The sequence below is a fragment of the Oryza glaberrima genome, chromosome 12 (genome assembly GCF_000147395.1).
Source record: "Oryza glaberrima chromosome 12, OglaRS2, whole genome shotgun sequence".
NCBI lineage: Eukaryota > Viridiplantae > Streptophyta > Magnoliopsida > Poales > Poaceae > Oryza > Oryza glaberrima.
This window is the reverse complement of record NC_068337.1, coordinates 19,144,310-19,157,527: the sequence shown is the minus strand read 5'-3', so window position 1 is coordinate 19,157,527 and position 13,218 is coordinate 19,144,310. Positions and strand designations below refer to the sequence as shown.

General features: G+C 40.9%; 1 pseudogene; it reads left to right on the top strand.

Annotated features, from left to right (window-relative positions):
* Positions 1–1,328: 1,328 nt before the first annotated feature.
* LOC127757435 (uncharacterized) lies at positions 1,329–5,852 on the top strand (annotated as a pseudogene).
* The last annotated feature ends 7,366 nt before the right edge of the window (positions 5,853–13,218 follow it).

Sequence of the window (13,218 nt, the reverse complement as noted above, 5' to 3'; positions counted from 1 at the left end):
GGAGGGGCAGCTGGACGGCGTGGATTCGTCGCACGCGGAGTCGTTCTTGGAGATCATCGGCTGGGTCTAGCTAGGGATGCGGAAACGGAGCCAGCGAGGGCATCCTTTCTCGCGCGGGGACGACAACAGCCGAGGTTGAGCGGTGTGGAGCATCAGAGCGGCGAGGACTTGGGTGCTGTTGGCTTCTTTGGTGGGGAGACGGACAATGATCTCGCCGAGGATGGCATCTGGGAGGTCGCTGATGAAGTCGACGCCTTCTTCCTCGTCTTCTTCCTCTGCCACAGGTGGATCCCCCTCCTCCTCTGCCACCACCACCGGTGCCTCTGACCACTTCCTCTCCGGATTGCGACCGATCATCCCATTTCTTTGGACGGTGGTGCTTCTCCTCTCTTGGTGCTTGTGCTCCCCTCCTTTTGCAGGACGACCTAGGTGTGGCGCCGGCTCTAGCGCACGGATTACCCGTTCCCCGCCCTCGAGTGCGGCCAACCTTGAGTTCCCGACATGTTCCATGGCTAGCGCGGGCAGTAATCTATGAGCAATGTGAGTAGACGTCGGCGGCATGTGATGCGGTCTTGCGCAGGGAGAGGCGAAATGCGACACATGGATTAGGGTTTCTAGGGAGCCAAGGAAAGGGATGGGAATCAGCTCCCCGCCGTTGCTGCTTCGGCCCTCGTCCGCTCGCCAGCGTCGTCCTGCCTGTCATCGCCAAGACCCAAGGGGGAAAGAAAATAGAGAGATAAGGGAGAGAGGGAGGTGGAAGAAGGGTTTGAGAGAGAGATGATGATATGTGGGCCCCATATGTCAGTGAGTCCCACAATATATATTTTTGTATGTGAATGACAAATGAGTCTCACATATATTTTTTTAATTCTAATATCACATAAGCGCTACATGGGATAAAGATCATGTCAACATCACCATATTAGCAAAACCGTCCTTCAAAACTGATGAGGGAGTCCAATATCATTGGAGTTTGGGGAGTCGTCCTATCCGGATTTCTGGTTGAGGCGTATAAATTAGATTCGGCCAACTATTAAAGGAGTCAAAGTGGACTGGGCCATAAGAAGTACGGGCCACGAGCGGTCACACGGCCCGCACGGCCTAAGACGGCCCTGCCAGGCCTCCCTCTATCGAGCACAACGGAAATTCCCGGTTTAAAAAAAAACGGAAATTCCATAAGAACAGTAGGCCGTGGGCAACGGGGGAATCCCGTTTCGCGCCTGAACGCATCTGGAGCCGTTGGATCTGATCCGACGGCTCGGAGGGAAGCTTCGGACATAAGCTTCGTCATCCCGACTCCCGAGACACCCCGATTCCGAATCCGCGCACCTGGGCGAAGAAGGAGAGACGCCGCGCGACTCGACTCCACCGCCGCCGCCGCGGGGAAGAAACCCTCGCCGCTCGCCGCCGGCGATCCGCCACGGGCGCAGAGGTGAGGCCTGCCTCCACGACCTTCCGCTCTCTCCTACTCACCTCGCCTCCCCTCCCTCCCTCATTTCCGCTAGCTAAGCTTTCCCTCACGCGCGCGCACGCTCTGCACGCAGGGGGAGCGCCGCCGTCTCCTCCGTAGTTTCCGCTAGCGCGCGCTCGTCTGCACGGTGCACCCCACCGCGGCTAATTATAATCTTGCCGCAACTACTAACCCCGCGCGCATCAAGAATACTCCGTAATTAAGCCATTTTTAGAAAGTAATTAAGCCATATTTAACATGTTGTATAGTTAATATTTCGCATCTCTGTAATTAAACCATATTAACATCTTGTATAGGTAATATTTTGCACCTGATCTGTAATCAAGCCATCTCACATACATACTTTTTCTCGGGACATTTAACTATTTGCCACTCTTAAAATGTGGCGTTTAATTATTTGTAACTTATGATCTATTGCATGTGGGCCTAATAAAAAATCTTTAATTGTCACATCTAAGAGTGGGCTAGTGGCAAATAGTTAAATATCTCCTTTCTTTAAGGGGAATCTCATATATATATATATATATATATATATATATATATATATATATATATATATATATATATATATGTTGATAATATGTTTTCATCAATGCATCCAAGGCATCAAGAACCAAGAGAAAGTAGTGCATTGTGATTCTTTTTCATGCCGTAATTCCTTCTACCTGCTTCAGATGAGATTCTCTTGCATTTTAAGCACTACTCAGTATGGCTGTTCACATTCACAGGGCCTTGCGTAATGTGCCTAACTGCCTACTAGTTAGTCTCCCGACGCAAGTTGGAACTGTAAGCCTAATAGGATCATTACTACATATATAGGACTCCTTTGGCAAATCTTAATAATAGTAGTACATGAGTCACCATTTTTCAGCATAGGCCACTCTCCCATCCCAATTTATCAGGAAAGACCAACCGGTTTAAGATACATGATATATAAAGATAAAGAAAGAAATAACATAACTATTACTCCTTTTTTCAAAATGTATCATTTGTTTGCTTAGAAAAGTTTTATTTTGCAGGTGAAGAGAGCACACAATTCAAGTTGCTCACCAATGGAAGTATGTAACCTTGTTAACTTTTTTTACGGTAGCAAATGTGTTAAATAGTGTTTAGTACATGTACTTTAGCAATTTCAGTAGTAACAAAACATATTTGTCGTGACGAGAATAATAATTAGAGACCATTATGTTACTAAAAAATGTAAGTAAAATTTGTTGTTTGAAAAAGAAAATTAATCCCTAGTTTTCTTGACTTGCTAATGTGGCCGAACTCCCTTAGGGCTTGTTCGGTCAATCCCTCCCCATGGGAATTGAAGAGGATTTGAGATGATTAATTCCACAACCCTATTGAGTTTGGAATTAATACCCCCTCAATCCCCTCCAATCTCTTCCTTATAGGAACTAACCAAACAAGCCCTTAACATATCCAAATGTGCAGCTGAACATGAAATCCTTTGCCAAAACTAAATGAAGTTGCATGATTCATTGTTCTGAGAATCTCCGAAACAAAAAATAAGTTTAGATACACCACTGAGAATAAAACAGATGACAAGTAGCACATGTGAATGGTACTCTATGTCTTATATTCAGCTATGCACTTTTTTTTTTCTTAAGAAAGGCAAGTGCCTTGTTGCCTATTTAATTATAGACTGAAAGAATTGCTGCACAGGCCAACCTCTTGGGGGAGCCAGCCAATTCTGCAATATTTTATTGTGAAACAATTTCTTGTTCTATTCACTGTAGATAAACTGTATCGCATTTTCCCAAGTGCACATAAAGATTGAAGAATTCAAATGACATGACATCGTTTTGATTTTTGGACAAGTGCAAGTGCAGAAACTGAATATCCTTGCAGCTGCTCATGCACTGGATGGATCCTTCTTCTTGCAGGGAATACCAATTCTCCACATCAGCGTGGTTGATTTGTCTGCTCAGAGCTACAACAAGCTGATGGACGATATTGGAGGCCGTTTTCAGCGGAGGGCACACCACAACTTCAGGAATGTTCCTATAACAAGCAATGAGGAGGGGTGGCACATAATATCTCTTGACATGCCTGAGTCACCATCTGTTCAGATACTCATTGACCAAAGAAATGCATATTTGATTGCCATCCGAAATGGTGCCGGTCAGTGGTTCAACTTCTCTGACACGCCAGCCCCTGACATTTTCAATGCCCAACCTATCTTGTGCCTGAAAGCAGACTATGGTCACCTTCTTCAGGACTGGTAAGTGTAGCTTTCCTAGTTGTATTTTATGTTTGTTTCAATGTGCTCCTTTTACCCTTCAAGAGGCTAATCCTAGCACTCTATAGGGGCAGTCGGCTGGTAAACAAAATTGTAATTGTGTTTAGTGTGTTATTCATAGTGGCTGTGGTTTGAGCTTAAAAAAAAGCAACATGATAAATGATGTTGGCAAACCTGTGAACGTGTACGCATATACGTCCTATTAATTCTTATGGCATGTTCCCTCCCTGTGTGTAGCTCGCTTAGTTAGTCACTGTACATGTATCATGATAAATAAAAGTGTGAATCTGTATCAGGATAATTGAATCATTTGTAGAATCATTTATAGAATCATTTGTAGAACGGCTTATTCATTTGTACACTTTTATTTATCATTTGTAAATGAATAAGCTGTTCTACAAATGATTCTATTAATTTTGAATCAGGATTGCATTGACGCAGGTAATGATAATAGGGCACATTCAAGATCAATATCAAATTATCAAACTGAAGTTTAAGAATATATATGTACATTTATATAATAGAAATAGAAAATACAAACTCTTGCTTTCAAATATTGAATTTGATTGGTACGATCTGAGTTTTTTTGTTCAGGATTTTTAATTTATACTGGGAAAGTTGAAAATTCAAGTTTGCCTATCAATTTTTCCTCTAGGTTCGACATTAAGTTCATTGGGGTATTTCTTATTTTTCTAATCTAAATTATTTGGATGTTTAAAATTCACAAAATTTATGTTCTACTATATTTAATTTTCCAAAATATTATTTGGTTCTTAATGCTTCATTTGTTTTAAGGGAATATCAGTAAAAGATCAAAGCTCATCTTCCTAAAGATATGGTCAGTCAGAATATTCTGTAGTAAGGGCAATTATAATAAATGGAATGATAATTTAGCATTTATTTCATATGGATATGGTGTCAAAAGGCTTAATTACCCTTGAGTAGTAAGTGATGGCATATATTACTACCTACTATACTCAACCATTGGTTCTTCTAGAACAGATGGCCTCGAATGACTTGGGAGTACCGCCCCAAGAAAAACTTGTACTTTCTACAAGAAAATTATTAATGTCTTTGTTTCTGATCTACAAGAAGTTAGTAATGACTTGAAACATTGCAATTTTGCAGGGATGAGGTTACAGTGGGGCCACCGTCTGTACTTGATTCATACTACAGACTACTGAACTTCAACAATGGTCTTCCGCGCGACCACCCACTTCTTCATGTCCAAAGGAGAGCAATTGCACGCTTAGCAGTGATGTTTTGTGAAGCTGCACGCCTGAGATCAGTCAGAGCGCTCGTTTCTCACCAAATGGACCTATATATGAATGGAACGATCACAAGCCTCATTACAAGGAAGAGAATCACGAGCTGGGACCTGATTTCTGGATTTGCATTACATTGCTGGAGCCGGGAGCAGGATGGGGAGGATATCTTCAGACCGAGCTTGACAAACTTCGCCGGATCGGCATCTATGCTGCAAATCATGTTGCGGGCGAACCAGATGGTGAGTTGCTGCTCATCCTTTACAGACAAGACGTGTTCGCTAACCTGCAACAGCCTGCGCAGCAACAGCAGTGACTGTAAGTAAGTAGTACAAAGAGATCTCACTTTTGCAAGCCAAGCGAGCAATCTAAGTGTCAAAGTAGCTTGATGGATCAGAACAGTTTTTCGAGGGAGGATGAATTAGTTACTGCACTTTCAGCAATGCCTCTTTTGAGGGAGATGGATCGATCGGCCGAATTAACCCAATGAGTGGGGGAGTCTCCCTTCTCGTTCTTGCTGTTTTTTTTTTCTCTTCATATTTTCGGTTTATCTGCTGTTTTTAGCTGTACTACAATGGATCAGGAGCAGTAGTACGTACTTCAGTGAATCAGAAGCTCATTAGGAAGAATGATGTGTATTGCTGTGGTTTTGGATTTGGACGAGCGATCCTGAATGTGCCAGTCAACTTTCGTTCTGAACAGACAGGAGTGTAGGTATGCAGTTCTACATACTTTTGGCGTAACAATTAATGGCCAGCACATTTGAGGCACACGTGTATTGTTGAGTTGTGATCCAAATTTATTTGCACTTAATAAAGGCTAACTTCTGCCGTAGTGGAGCGGAGGCTGAAGCTGGCCCATTGGGCCGTGCACCTGGGGACGCCCGGGGGTGCGGGGGCGGAGCCCCCGCGAAACGGATCGTCATCCCTTTTAGGGTTCCACTATATATATACCTCTTGTAAGCCGCCGTGCGGTATGGTAACCTCACCCCAGATATAGTGAAGATATTTTGCTGGCTGGCGCCCGTGGTTTTTTCTCTCCTACTTTGGGAGGGTTTTCCACGTTAAATCTCGTGTCTTCTGTGATTGATCTATTGTTTTTTATCGTTTGTTCGCTTATCGTTTCCTAACATGTATGAATCTAGTTTCGGATTCTCAATTTCTTGCAAGGTCGAATTTTTCATTTTCCAGTGAAAAAGCTTGCAACACATCCTTTTCTCTTTGCAATGATACTACGATGCCGATCCAGAATAGGAGAAAAAAGTTTGGTGTCTTGGTCTACTGAAGAACAATCACAATATCAATATGAGGTCTGACCTTTCGGATGCAGCACTCTATGCAAAACAAGAAACAAGTTGGTCGCATTGCATTCTGGGCGGGCTTAGGGAGATCGTTCTGCACGGCTTGCTCCCCTCCAATCAGGCTGGTTCCAAACACAGAGATCAAGATGATGATCCAAAGTGAATCCACAAATTGCTACCTTTGGTGTAGGTAGTAATCATTCGTGAATCGTGATGAACCCCATGAAGGGGTGTTTTCAGGAGGGAGAGGCGCCGGGAAGCTTTCACGTTTTTAGACAAATCCACGAGGTAAGTAACTTATTATTAGAAATTTAGAATGGCTCCCAAATTAATTCCAATAATTTGTAGGTAATCTTCAAGGACGTGTCGGTGGTCTTTGTTGCATAAAAAAGAGAGTGACCACAAATTGGAGGAGTGCGGTAAAGTTTGGGCGGAACTGTAGAAAGGGATTGGAAGTGGTCTTGTATTTGTCTTTTGCTTGGTTGTTGTCTTTCGATGCTTTGTTGAAACCTTTTATAACGAGTTTGGGTCTAAACACTTTTGTACTTGTATTGCATCTAGAGGCCGGATTTTATACATTTTTATTTCTGTGTACATCTATTGGATAATTAAGTGCATTCTAAGGAAGGCTTTCGACAGTTATGGCCTTATGGGTCAGTTGTATCAAGGCTTTGCATTGAAGGGTGAAGACGGAAGATTCTGGATTAAAATTAATGGTTATAAATCTGATCTTTTAAGAACCTATAGAGATTTAAGAATTAAGACAGGAGACTCTCTTTCTCCTTCTATTTTCATATTAGTTAAAATTTAATTGGTCTATTTCTATATCTGAATTCTATTATTCAATTATGTTAAGGATTGAACTTTGGAGAGTATTTGGTTCAAGTCCGAGCAATTAGGTTGATTTTTCTATTCGTTAGTTATGGATATTTCTGTAGGTGGTAGATTTTTTTTATCTTATTTATTCAGGATCGTTTCTATGACCGACACATCTGATAATTTTAGACCTGCTATATTGTTTAATTGTGAATGTAGGATTTATTGTAACTCTATTGACATAAATTCCATAGAAAACACGTTATTCAGTATGTTCATTGGGTTACTCTACGGCTATGCAAAGATATATCGAGAATCACTTTTTATATATGTATTGTTTTCACTTCATATGGATTTGATTTCACTATATTTATTCATGGCTATAAATTGAATTTATGAACAAATTGAGATAGTAATGGAGGTGTAAGTGGTGGCCATGAATCGAAGCACCGACACCGCTGATGTGGGCTGAGGAAATGCATTTCAATTTGAAAGTTATCTAACTATAAGTTTCACATTTTGTTAGTAAAGGAGTTTATTTTGTTTTTATTCTAAACTTGGCTCAGGCATGGAGAAAAGAGGATGGAGCTTGGGCTTGCAGCTGTGCCAAGAGTTAGGGGAGGTTCTACAGGGTACTCTAGAACATTCCTACATTTTTTACGACTATACTTAAGTTTCATCCTACGGTATTCGACTTATTTTGTCTTTAAGTGTATCCGATGGTTAATATTTGTCAGATGACATGGCATATCTTGGTTTCTTTATGATATTTACTTTTCACTTTGACAAAGATTTTTGATAATACTAAAAATATTTTGGTTCCACATTTGTTTCCTTATGGTCTTTGTCATTTACAATGCGTTGGTGACGCACTGTTGTTTTTACACCATTTGTGGATGATAAGATTGTGGTTACTAAATTTATGAGGACAAATTTGACATGAAAATCAACTAGTATAATAAATTTGAGATTTTCACTATAGGCTTGGGGGAAATGAACTTCCAAAAGTTGCTAATATGCTCAGCCGTCCAATCGGATCCTGTCCTGGGGCTGCCTATCCTCATAAAATTCTTAATTCTGATTTCAGCTATATCCCTCAAAAGCTAAAAAAAGAAATTAGGTAATTAGTCGTCATAAGAGCATGCCCAACAAATATCTAAAAAGCTATTTCTAAAATTCTATTCTCAAATTCCTAATTGATTTTAAGGTGCAAATTGATCTCTAAGAGATATCTCAAATTAACTTCAAAAATAAAAAGTGAACCAGATATAAAAAAAACGCTTAGTCCATCCCCCTTCCCATGTGTCGCCCTCTCTTTTTTGCCGTGCGAAAATTGGGAGCAAGAGCGTCTCCCGACTTATGGAGAGTGAGAAAGGAGGGGAAGGAAATTTCAATTTTTGGATACATCTCTAGAGAACTACTCCCTCCGGGTTGATAATACTTATCGTTTTGGATAAGGGCATGGTCTTAAAAGAACAACTTTGACCATTATTTTTTAGTATAATATGTACATAAATGTTAACAAATATATGATTTTATTGAAGTATTTTTTAAGATTAATATATACATATAATCACCATATTTCAAAGACAAATATTTTATAAATTATTCATAACCAAAGATTTTAAAGTTTGACCTCATCCTTGTCCAAAACGATAAGTATTATCAGTCCGGAGAGAGTATTGGAGCAAGTTCTTTACAAAAAGAAAATCCTAATTTTAGAATTGGGTTTTACTTATAGATATTGTTGGCCATGTTGTAAGTCGTCCTAAGTAGGTACTTCTGTTGTTTCATATTGTAAGTTGTTTTGATATTTCTTATATTTTAAGTTTGAATAAATTTATAAAAAATATAGTAACATTTCTAACCCAAAATAAACATATTATTAAAAATATATTTAATATTGTATTTAATAAAACTAATTTGGAGTTATATATGTTGTTAGATTTTCTATCAATTTGGTTAAAACTAAAAAAGTTTAACTAGAAAAAAATATCAAAGCGACTTAGGCCATTCCCAACCCATGACACTAGAGATAGTTTCCATAAACTCCACATCATCAAGAAACTAGTACTATACACTACTCTTCCAATGCAAACATCATTATTCCATACTTTAATTTAATGCTACTTATCTCACATGATGTTTTGCATGTTGTGTAGAAACCATGTCTCATACAAGACATGGTTTCCTTCTTTTTCCTCATTTATTCATTTGCCACATCATTTTTCATCTTAGGTGGTAATTTATTTAATGCTATGGATACCATCCTAGTCATTGAGTTGGGAATGGCCTTATAATATGAAACATAGGGAATAATTAAGCTAAAATCAAAAGCTTTTATTGCATTACGACTAAGTAGTTGCTCTTAAAGATGATGAAAGACGCAAGTTGCAACCCACTTACTAAGCAAATCGTATGAGTGATGCTGTCATTAAGAGCATCTCGAAGAGTTGTCTAGAATTAGGCTCCTAAAAAACTTGTGTTGGGAGTATGGGTGTAAGTGGGTCAGCCGCGAACCCACTTATAGGTCAAAATAAGCGGACTCGCGGCTTATTTTAGCCTATAAGTGGATTTCACGGGTTAGCCACTTACACCCCTAGTTGGGAGTATCCAAAAGATACCGGGCTCAAAAATCATCTCCATCTCTAAGAATATCCAATACTTGATTAAAAAAACTTTAAAATCTGTCATGTCATCACTGGTTGGCCCTACTAAACTGATTTTTCTCGAGTGCGTGGAGGTGTCCAAAACTAGCTACTATTTGGTTGGTTTTTGGATGTACCTAAATATTGGGGCCTCATTTGGAAACCTGTTGGAGGGTTGATTTTACCCTTTAATTCTTAATATTTAACGTTTAGGTACAAGATTCTCTTGGAGATGCTCTTTACCTATATCGGCTGTTTATATCGGTTCAATTTCATCCATTTGTTTTTTGGGAGTAGAAATTAATATATATTTCGTCGATTGGTTAAGCAGTTGTTTGGCGTCTCGTTTGTCCATTGCACGGCTAGCTGTTAGTAGTATGAGTGTGTTCTTTACCAACTCTTTTTAATTTCTACTCCCTCATTTTTCACATATAAAACTTCCCAAACTATTAAAAGATATATTTTTTTTATAAAAACCTTTTCTACTAATTTAAAATAATATATTAATTTAATTTTTAACTTTAATTTAGTCAATATTTAATTAATCATGTGAAAATGGATTTGCTCCGTTTTATGGGTATTGGAGGAGTTCTAAACGGGCATCTCGTCTTCCCCGCAACACGTACGGTCTTCTCCTCTTTCCATTCTCATTCCAGCAGATTCCTCATCGGGGCTTCAAGCCGGCGAATGGCCAACGGAGCTGCAACGACGATTGCGGGGAGGCATGACTAGAGATGGTAATGGGACCTATTACCCGACACCCTATGGGTTTTTACTTTATTAGGAGCTAATCATATTCTAACTCTTTACTCATGGGTCTACTAACGAACGAAAACTCTTACCCATTGGGTATGTTGTGAAATCATTGTCATGTTTAATATTTGTGATGAACAATTGGCTATGCAAATGATTTAATCAAAGAATTGGTGTGAGTGTTTGTGTGAATGTTGGTGTGAGTGCGTGTGACTAATGTGGGTCAGGTTGTGATATCTGTGCCCAGAAACGATTGTTTTGTCTAATTGTGTGCAGGTGACTTGAGGTCAGCCTTGGTCAATGGTGGGGACCGGGACTATGCTCAGGGAGGAGCAGAGGTCTATTGCGGTCTGGATACCATGTGAGAAGGTGACTAGAGTCTAGATTCTTGGAGGTCAACTTCGGTCAACGATAGGGATCGGGACTAAACTCATGGAGGAGTTGAGGTCCAGACGGTCAAGGATACCGAGTGACGAAGTTGGATACAAGATGGCATACGGTGGATGGACATCGTGTGGGAGAGATCTTCGCAACGGGCTTCACGAGGTGTGCGTGCAAGTGCCGGTGTTCGCGAAGGGAATTGTAAAGTTGGAGTAGTATATGGTGCTACAGTACACAAGGTACTGTAGCGTGCAGGTATGCATGCATGTACGGTGCTGTACATGTATGTGTGATCGATACATGCATGGTGAAGCATGTATGTGTGCATGACTGGTTGGCCGAGCAGCAGGAGAGCGGCTCGGTGGGCTTCGGTGGCTGTTGGCGGCATGCAAAGTCGGCCCAGGAGAAGCAAGGGCCCAGCTGGCAGCGAGTCGGAGACGGTCACGCGTGGACGTCAGCTTGGGAGCGAATCCGTTTTGGATTTCTGGTGCGGCCGGTTGTTTGCTGCACGTTTGGAAAGTGTAAAACGTATGGAAACTAAAGAATGGAGTCCTATTGTGTATAGGAGTTCTACACCTACTTTGAGTAGGAGTTTTTTGGTATAAATAGAGAGGGAGCGTGAGGCTTCCTGTATCGCTTTAGAGAACAATAGAGTTGAGTTTTGGTTTAGGGTTTCAAGTTTAGTCGAAATTTTTGTAAGGAGTGCTGTTGTTGCACTTTGTAAACACAGAGAGAAGTAATAAAGTCGTCATCCACTTTAAGAGTTCTTCGATTTGTGTTTCACCGGGTTTCGGCGGTCTAACCGGCAACTCACCGGTGGTCAGACCGGCGGCATTGCGGCAGTCAGACCGGCGGGAGCGAGGCGGTCAGACCGGCGGCAGCGACAGGTGCGGCAGGCAACTTCGGCGATCAGACCGGAGATTCAACACCGGTCAGACCGGCGGTATCCACTCGGTCAGACCGGCAGATCAATCTCGGTCAGACCGACTTCCATCGATTTCGAGGGTAACTTTTATTTCCGCTAAAATTTTTCGGTTTTTGGGTATACCAACCATTCACCCCCCTCTGGTTGGCTTAGTTCTTGTGATTCGATCCTACATATGTGGGTATGGGCCCATTCTTTACCCACTCATACCCATCAACCCTTGGTTGAAAAACCCGTAGATTAAGCATAAAACTATGAGTAATATAAGTCTCAACGACTATTAAATCATAGCATAAAACTTATTTCACATCTTAAGCATTGTTTTAGTCTAGTTATATGAAATTATTATTTGATTTCTTGATTATGTAATGTGATTGTAAAGTTTTTTTACTCGCCTTTGAACGCTAATGTTAATAGCATTGTTGTTAGGAAAAATATTGATGGTTTACAGATCTAATATGGCTAATTAGAGTACAAAACTATAAATGTTACAAGTCAATTATATGGGTATGAGTACCCATTACCTGCACAGGTGTGGGTATGGGGATGGTTTGTACCCGCGACGGGTGTGGGTATTTAAATGAGAATATTTAATTATTGAGGGTGTGGATATGGGGTAAGAAAACCTGATGGGTTTGCACCCGCTACCATCTCTAGGCATGACAAGTGAAATTCTGATTACGTGCGAGTTCGGTGGAGATACACAGTCCATAATCTTCTGATGCAGACTCAGGTAAAAGAATTCTTCTCCTTCCTAGCAATTTGTAAAAGAGAATACTTGCAATCCTAGCCTTCCAATTGCTAGTATTTCTTCCAGTATCTCAGGGACACAAATAAAGAGTTTGCTGACAACGTATATTATTATATATATGCACCCCACCTACAGGCTGATCTATTGGGCAGTCCTGTCATCAGACCATCTGAGCCCTTGGAGCTGCAAAAGCAACTGGTATTAGCTGCTGGTATTGTAAGATCAACGTGTGTTTTGATTCTTATTCTGTGCTGAACAATTGGCATTTATGATTATTGGTTTTGATATTGGAGTTTATTGTCAAAGTGGTTTTGGATGATTGGATTCACAGGTGCTGTTATTTTATGTGGTCCGGTCTGACTGGGCGGTGGTTGCCGGTCAGACCGGTGCTATGCGAGCGGTCAGACCGGCCGGCCCGCGGTCTGATCGGCCGACGCTATGTCGGTTTCGGTTTCGAGATGTTTCTTTGGATATCCGTGATTGTTTCATGGTTATGGCTTCTAGATGGATACTATACGTATGTAATACTGTTGTTTGCTAACAATGAGTCAAGTTGGTGATAGCTTGGTCTCGGAATATGGTTTCTTTGTTTGTTTCATGTGTAGGTGACAAGATGCCTCGGGAGAGTATTTGCAGTGATGGACCGGGTGTCGGCTTGGTGGT